Source organism: Halyomorpha halys, unplaced genomic scaffold (genome assembly GCF_000696795.3).
Source record: "Halyomorpha halys isolate HHAL.00 unplaced genomic scaffold, Hhal_1.1 Scaffold153.1, whole genome shotgun sequence".
Lineage (NCBI taxonomy): Eukaryota > Metazoa > Arthropoda > Insecta > Hemiptera > Pentatomidae > Halyomorpha > Halyomorpha halys.
This window is the reverse complement of record NW_027115801.1, coordinates 371,772-381,631: the sequence shown is the minus strand read 5'-3', so window position 1 is coordinate 381,631 and position 9,860 is coordinate 371,772.

Genomic DNA, 9,860 nt, shown 5'->3' with positions numbered 1-9,860 from the left:
TCCAGCAATAAATCGCGGACCAAGGGACCGGAATAAGGAGTCAAGATGGCTATAGGAAAATTTCAAATAAAGAAAAAAATTTTCAAACGTTTTATTTATATCTTCAGTTCTAATCTGTTTAATTAGATCCGGTTTGTGTTTTGGTGCAGTTTATAGAGGCCCAAACTATGAGGAAATTGTCTAGAAGATTAAAACATTTTGTTTTAGAAACCCTGGAAAGGGAACCAAAAACTTACAAAGATGTTTTGGTTTCACCGGATGCGGGACGCTGGTTAGAAGCAATCCAAGAAGAAATGAAAACTATAGAGGATTTCAAAGTGTGGGAAGAAATTTCTCTACGAATAGGTGGGTATTGAAGAGGAAAGAAAACCCTGATGGAGTTAAAGTTTACAAGAGCAGGATTGTGGCAGTTGGGTGCAGACTGGAGGAAGGTGTGGACTATGATTTCTCCCATAGCCGAGTAAATAAATGGGAATCACTAGGAGTGATCTTGGCACTTTCAGTGAAGAGGAGATATAAAGTAAGATTTTTAGACATTAAATCAGCATATTTTAAAACTATTCGTTCTTTTTTTGACCGCAATCCTGACCATCTACTTATATTTAAAAGTTTTTATGTCTTACCTCAGGCTGGAAGGAACTGGTTTGAGAAACTGAAGAGTATTTCCATATCCATGCTTGTTTAAAGGAAAAAATCGACCAGAAGGTCATCATATTGGGAGTTTACGTATATGACTGTCATTATTGGGGAAGATGATAAGGCTATCAGTAAATGTGTAAGCTTGTTGTAGAAGGAGGTAGAAATTCAACCTGTAAAAGAAGAAATATTTCTTGGAGAAGAGGTTGAAGCGACTACCCACAACCCAGATTTGGTGTAGATCGGTCGCGTAGTATTGAAGTTATATCTATTTTGGATTTTTTAATATATTGCTAGGCAAAAAATGTTTTCCAAAATTCGTAATTCAGCGTTCCTTGAGGTTTTAAAACGAATATGAACTTTGCTCCACTACTTAAAAATCTTTTTAGTGCACCTATATTACCACTGTATAGAGATTTACTGCGCCTATAAAACCACTATATAGATTTACTACACCTATATAACTACTATATAGATTTACTGTTGTTAAAATGCCGAAATATTGGTAATTAGGAAAATTTTTCAATTATTTTATTTTGTACCTCCAGTTCTAATCTGTTTAATTAGATTCGGTTTGTGTCTTTTGGTATAGTTAATAGGGCCCTGAACCTTTTCTAAGTTTTGTGTAGATAGGTTGACCCGTGTAGAAGTTATATTTTTTTAAATATATATTATTATTATTATGTTGTTTTTTTTACCGAGATAAGCTCAATAGATATAATAGGGGTATTCATGATGTTATGTTAAATGTAAAATGTTTTATCATGTTAACCCTATTTGAAGTCATGTTAAACGCTAAATGCAAAGCGGATTTTCTCAGCAACTTGTTTTATAAGCCTTTATGTTTATAACCTTTCCTTCCAGAGCCTCATGATATTGTTTACTTCGAATTTGATTTAAGTTTCAGTTTTGATTTAAGAAATTTATTACAACATGCCTAGAGTGAGTGAAAAGTGGAATTTGTATGAAAGTTTAGCTTATGAGTGTCTTATTGATCTTCAAACTTGTGATGTAGAGAATGAAGATGAGCTAATTGACAACTGTATCGAAAGTATTTTCCATGTTCTATCATTCAGATATGCAGTTCCTTTTCTTAGGGGATCAGTATTAAAATCTACGCACTGGAGATCTTCGGTATCATCAAACTTGGATGAAGATAGGTTTAAATCTCTTTTGAGAGTGAACTACTTTCAATTTAAAACTATTATACAAGAAATCAAAGGTTGTTATTATGTCTATAAGCCACTTTTTTAGTATTTATTGTATTAATGAACCCATTATTCTCCTATCTTCAAACCTTATGTATTGTTTAAGAATAAAATCACTTATTTTCAGTAATTTCTTTGAAAAAATTAACAAGAATATATAGCATGTTACATGTCAGATAAAAGTTAATTTAAATAGGTACAAAATGTTTCTACCTTAATCATGAGTGGAGCTATTTGTATTTAAAAAACTAGCCATTAACAATTAAGAAAACTATAGAGCTAAATACTATATATCCACTTTTTATGAAGTATAATTGCTCTATTTAATCAATGATACATAAATAATAATAATATATACATAAGTAAGAATACATACATAATTATAAATATTTTTAAGTTCAATTATTTTGTCAATCGGACTTCTTTAAAAGCTCTAGTTTTAATATTTTTAATTAATTTTTTTTTGTATTTTGATTTTACGAAGCTGCAATCCTTTCCTTTTCAGATTCAAATCGCTCCCTATCCAACACAAGGCGGTCTGCTAATACTTCTTCTGTTTTTTTTTCCGTTGTATTATTAAAGTTATCCATTGTGATTTGATAACAGGGGTATGAAATAATAACTAGCACAAACACGAAAGAACTAACCTGACACAACAAACAAAAGTGGTGGCGAGCTCAACTGGTCTTTTGTGTGACGTGATTCTCCATTTAACAGACCAAGTAACAGACTTTCAGCCATGTTACATGTTATTTCGTTTTACCACGGCAAAAGAAGGCAATTTTTTTCCATTTAACATGAGTTTTTCCATTTAACATGTTTTAACATGTTAAACTAAAGATCATGAATACCCCTAATAAACACTTGAATAAATCATGTGTAATTAAAATTGAATGTGTAAATAAGCTAATTAAAATAAAGTAAAGTAAATAAAATTAATTCATATAAAACTGTATCAAATTAATCTGTCTACATACCTAAATCTCGAAATTTATAAACATTGTAGGGTTATTGATATAAGATAATTTGAACGGGACAATTGTAATTTCTATCTAAATAAAATAATTTTCAACGACACAGTCGAAGTACAATTAACTGATTTCTGGGACAATTAACCCTAATGCATTGACAATGAGTTATACTAGACCATTTCCCTCTAGCCGATGTGGGTTTGTTGGTTTTGATTAAATCAATTTGGATAAACGGTTTTCCACTTTCCACAAAACAGGACATTGTCGTAAATTGTCTGCTTTTAGAGGATCAACTTTTCCACCAGTTCACAATTTGCAGGGCCATTCGACATTGGAAACAAAGGAGCCGAAATATACAACGGCATGCTTTTGTTTGTCGTGTTCGTTTCGAGATATCCTTATTCATTTTAATAACAGCCACAATGGGTTTTATTGGTTTTATTATCGAAACTGAACTCCGAAGTAATAAATTGATAAAACCGTTTTAGAGGGGATTCAATAAATACCCTCCAATTTAATTATTACTATCGTGTGAATCAGCGTTGTTTCTATGATTTTGTTAATATAATTTCTTGATGCTCGGTTCTGAAACCCATAGTAAATCTTTAGAAATCAATCTGTCCATTTATTTAACATAAACTTATCACTTAAACGTTTCGGTTTTTTCCGTTATCCTCCACTCTGTACATAACTACCCCAATTTGTCAAAAACTGATCCACATTGATCTTTTAGTCATTTTTCATACATGTAATAAAAACGTACGTAAATGTAGAAATGTCCTTAATTTACTATTTTTTTATTTCTTTTTTATAAATAGCTATTATAGTCAATTAGATATGGTTATGACGTGCTTTTGATGTTCATGAAAAAAAGGAAGGTTAATGTTGCTCTAATATAAAACTTTTTTTATTTTTTATTTTATTTATTTATTGATATTTACAACTGTATAAAAAAATACAACCAGTAAATTTGATCATAATGACATAATGGTATGATACAGGATGTAGAGAAACTACCTAAAAACAGTTTACAATATAAGGTCACGAGGCCATCTTCTTTTCAGGCGCCTCGGAGGATTGCCAGGAATGGAAGAGGAAGCAAGGTTAGAAACGAGTGGGTTTGGGTGGTTAGGGATTTTATTATGGAAGAAATAATATCGAGTTCGGGCTAGATCGGTTACATAAGGAACATTTAGGTCTTTATGGATGGTTTTATTATTAACAAAATAAGGAGCATCGAGGATTTTACGAAGGATTTTGGATTGTAAAGATTGGATACGAGAGGAATTCGAAGGTTTAGTGGAGCCCCAAAGCTTAACTCCGTATGTCCAGATGGGCCTTATTATTGTCATGTAGATCAGTCTTTTGTAATGAGTTGGAAGTTTAGACCGTTTGTCTAGTAAGTGCTGTAATCTAATATAAAACTAAATAAAAATATAAGGTCCTTTGCATACAGGGCGGGATGTGCGAGTTGAAAAACTTAAACAACAGTGAAGAGTAATATGACTTCATTCTTACATATTTACAAATACTACATAGTTCTTCTTGTTGTCTGGGGCTTTAAGGCGTGTTTCATTTATATTTATAATTCTATTTCACTTTATTTTTCTCTTTAAATAATTTCGAAAAAACATTTAAATTACATCTTTTGGTATTTTTTATTACGCATAACAGATTTTCTGGTTTAAATCTTATTCAAAAGGCCATTCCTTTTTAAGAAAACTAAGACCATTTCCACGTTCTTCTGGTCACCATTCAGAGCATCCGATACACTCGGTCCTACTCCCAATCTACTCAAGTTCGCTGAATAGAAATGATATTTCTCAAATATGTGACTGATCGTAAGTGCACTGTTGCAGTATTGACATTTTAGCTTTGGCTGCTTACTGATCAGATATCTGTGAGTTAAACTCGTGTGATCTATTCTCAATCTGGCTATAGCTACCTCCTCCCTGCGATTGGAACGGTATGATGTGGTCCATGGTTTAGTGTTTTTTTTTATAGTTTTTAATTTGCTTGGTGGTACATATACTACTACATAGTTTAGTGGTTACAGATATTTCTCTCTGACTTGGCTTTTCAGAGTTAGAAAATATGTAAACTTTAGGAGAGGGGATAGGAAAAAGGGGAAGAGTGTTGGACCAATCAGGTAATTTAGGAAATCAGGCGAGGCCTAGAGAGCCAATGAAATTAGATATAAATATCTTGGGGGGTGGAGAAAAGGGCGTATGACTAGGAGGATGACGTATGATGGACTTAATTAAACATAAAATAGTTAGACAGAGGCGAGTCCATTGTGAGATGGCAGCCTGTACTTGCTTAAGTGTCAAGCGTTTTCGTTCATGCAGTGATATAAATTACTGACACCTCATTTGAACAATGAAAGGTCAGTTATTACACATTATACTCAGTTAGGGCCAAACGTTCAGAGGAAAAACTATTTAGCTAATAGAAGACTATTTATAATAATAGTCCCTGATTTTTAACCCTGATGAAACCCTACACAGTGAGGCGAAACGTCGGAAAATAAATAGTTGAAAACTATTTTGTTTTTTACCACAACCATCTTCTTTATATTTTGACAAATAAATAATGTTACATAATTTTTCATTTAGTGCTAAATATTTTCAAGACTATTTACTCTATGAAAAAGGTTATCATTTTAAATTGAATCCTCCCAGAGGTCATGTAATGAAGATGTAACCCCCTCAAATTCAGCCAGCGAATTCCAAACTTTTTCCCCTTTGTTTAGCTGAAACATTTTGTGGCATCCGTATCGAGCTAAAAAAAAATGCCTAAGCAATTATCTTTAGAGCGATTAAATATATTAACAAAAAAATATGAAATGCTGTGTAAAGAGTAAATCTTAGAATTCGCATTTTATTTGGTGTTTTCATCTTCATTTTTTCTTAAGTCTTTTGGAAAATTCAGAGAAAATTGCATTTCCATGCTTTGTGAAACGATGTATAAAGCGATATATACAGACTTATGTATTTTTATTCTTTCTAACAAATGCTAATGACATTATATTTAGAAATTTAATTATTAATAAATCATATTAACATATTCTTTACTTAAAGAAGGTTTTATTTCGTTTGATTTCACATTTTTTAAATCTTTTCTTTTCTATAATATTTATGTCAACTTCGCTTTGGTTTTATGTTTTGTACTATTTTATTCTGTATGCAATCTAAGTTTAATTTAAATACGTTTGTTTTAAAATAAAATTTTGAATGGATAATTATTATTCTATTAAAGTTTATAATTCAAATATAACCTCAATATTTCTATTGCATTAAGTAGTATAATAGAACAACTTAATTTTGAACCTCTACCCAGCGTACAGTGGTGGGAAGCTGCCGTTTTATGCAACTTTAAAATATCTTCTGTAACTCTCATGAATTCATATGTTATTCAGGACATTGAATTCAATGGAATGCATTTTTTATTTTTTTTTTATTTTGATAATATTTTCAGGTGTAAAAATATAAATATTAATTATTCCATTATTGTTTCGAATAAATATAAAGTTGTTTTGATTCATAGTAGTAAATTTGATTATTTTTCTCGATTTATTTTGATTATGCTTTCCAAGCAGTCGCCTGACTTCATCCGTCAATGAAATTTACATAAAACTTGTATCCGATATGTACACTTTTATGGGCCTCCTAGGCGTCTGAAAAGAAGATGGCTTCGAGATCTTCTCCTTTAGAAATGTTTTTGGAGTTCTATCAATGGGTAGATTCTCCACATGTTTGTATCGTGTCATAATATCACTTACAGCAAATTTACTTGATGTTTATATATGTATACAGTTGTAAATAATAATAAATAAATTATTAAATAATTATAAAAAAATTTTTTTTTTATAGGTATAGATTGATAGGTGATAAAAAGAGAATACGTTACTAAGGTAACCTTCTGATAATACATTAAAAAAATGAAACCGAAATTCGCTAGCTATATCTTCGTTAATATTGCTCCGCTTTAGATGTATTATTTTTTATCTTTTAGATAATTTTATAATCACATATTCGTGCACATACTACATAAAATATAATTATGTTTTATATTAAATAATAACCTCGCTGTACTTCTATATTAGTATGATAAAAATTGGACCGAGTCAAAAATTTTTGAAAACTATTTTTTCCAGTATTAAATTGAAAGAGACAGTAGAAATTAAAAAAAAAAAAAAAGAAATTTCAAGGAACAAACCTACTTTTGAAGAATTACAATTTTTAAGCTGGCTTTCGTTGGTATTGACTTGGCCGAAATATATATATTTTTTAAATAGTTTAAAACAAAATGACAACGACCAGTAAAAACTAACTTTTTCCCAATGTTGAAATAAACTTTGAGAGATTAGTTCTATGACTCACAAATATTGTTTGATGGGAGAACTTATTACGGTGAATTCGTTTATAGATAGTCAAAGAAACCATGCTCAACCTGATTAGAAACATTTCATTTTGGAGGGGCTCTTCACACTCCCCACCACTGTACACCTAAATCTATATGTGCATTAATGTATCTGTAGCCATCGACCTTGTGTGGTTATGAATTCAATAAACGGGGCAATAATATAAACATTTTATTCTTAATTTAAAAACAATTTTGATCCTTTTTTTTCCCTCAACTTTTATTCTTTAAAATTTTTTCAACGTTTCGGCCCTCAGGCCATTCTCAAGGATACTACTACCTTGCCCCATCTTTAAAATAAATTAATCATTAAAATAATATCATAATAACATTATAAAATTTTGTTTTTAAATAGATTGATAGATTAAGTAACATAACTTTTTCTAAAAAATTTTTTCTTAGATTTACAACCTTTTTTACACAACACTTTTCTTCCTTCACTTATCATTTACAACTTAAAAACAGAACCTACCTTCAACAGGTTAGGACTCTATTATTGTTATCACCTTATCATATAACAATAATTTTTTTATCATTAATTTACATTCCTAATATCATTTAATTAACATTCATTATTAATTATTTTGCTTATAACACAAAAACTTTTAAATATATTTAAAACACATAATTAATTTATTCTTATTTTATATGTATTTTTCTTAAACATACATATACCCCCCCTTTTTTAATTTTATTTTAAACATATTTATTCATCTATTCATACTTTTATCAGTGTATATTTATTCCATATATACATTTGTACAATTTAAGGATTTGAACATTTATTTATTTATAAACTTTTTGTATATAATAATTACATATTTTCAGAATAATGGTGGTTTAGTCCATGATTAATTTATTTTAAAGATGGGACAAAGTCAATTAGTCTCAATTTTGAGATTTTGAAAAAAAAAATTAAATCAATATTAAAGTTAAGGGCAAAGAAATCAGTGTGTAGTTGAAGGAAATAATGTAATTGTTATATAAAAAAAAAAAAAACTTTTTGTAGGTAGTATCCTTGAGAATGACCTGAGGGCCGAAACGTTCGAAAAATTTTAAAGAATAAAAGTTGAGGGAAAAAAAGGATCAAAATTGTTTTTAAATTAAGAATAAACTAAACCAATCTCAAACAAGCATATATAAAATAAACATTTTATTCTCGAGTAATTTTCACAAGAGCTGTTATTAATTAAAATTGATATAATAAAAGATTATTTTCAAGAGAATCCTGCCTATTTGAGACATAAATATTACATTTCAAAATGGATTTCTTATTTTTTTTTTTTTTCATGTCTACTATATTTTCCCTCAAATTCTTTTCAAAAAACTAGGTCGACTTATATTCCAACAAATGCGGTACTTATAAACTTTTCTGAATTCAGTTTGCTCAATGCGGCCCGCGTTGCCTCGCATTCTGCGTACCCTGAATAGAAGGATCTGCTAGGTGTGGGCGAGGATAGGACAGCTTATAGATTGGATTAGAGTAGGACGTAGGAGGAGGATAGAGGATGGTGGAGATGGAGGACCGAACCATTGTAGGGGACACAGGTAGCTGGGGTCCTGTCTGCATAACAATAGCCAACGGCTCCTTCCAATCTGCCTCTCTACAATGTCCTTATCTACTTCGGAATCTTTAAATATATTTTATGTTATCATCCCAATACTATTTGTAATTGAAACCTATATTATTTTATGACATGTAAATCTGAGATAAACATAATGTATAAAAAATAGAACTTTTGGTTTATATAAAAATATATCTCAAGAACTAAATGGCTCCAAATAAAACTAGTTAAATACTCTATTATTTTAAGAGTGGTGGTTTCCATGAAATTCGCCTGTGTAAATTCAAATTGTTCAATTATTGTGCGACGATTTTGGACATTTGTCATCATGTGGTCCAATATACTATGAAATTAAAAAAAAAATGGATCTTATCAAGTTTTTCAATCACTTCCACATTAAAAATATATATAATTATATCACAGGATGTATATTTATAACAATTATCATTTGAAATGAAAAAAAAACAATCTATTATATAAAACCGTCTTTAGTGATCATCGTATAATATATTATTTTACATAGAAACTGCAATAATAAAAATTGTATTTAAATTTAAATCTGTACCGCTACAACCCACAAAGGGTCAGGGATTTAGTACTTTGTAAGGAAATACTGTTACTAAACCAACGATTGCACAAGGAGGTGATTTGGTCAGAATCACGCTCGACCACCAGATTTTTACCCAATTTAAGAGGCTGGGTGGACCCCAGGAGGCCTCCAGGACCCGCAGGAGTTGACTCACGGCTACAGTGTAACATAAAACAATTTTCTGCCCAGCCGGATTCGAACTCGGGTCCTGAGAATAAAAATGGAATAATATATGATAGAAGAAAGTAGAATAAAAATGGAATAATATATGATAGAAGAAAATAGAATAAAAATGGAATAATATATGATAGGAGAAAATAGAATAAAAATGGAATAATATACTATAGAAGAAAATAGAATAAAAATGGAATAATATACGATAGAAGAAAATAGAATAAAAATGGAATAATATACGATAGAAGAAAATAGAATAAGAATGGAATAATATACGATAGAAGAAAATAGAATA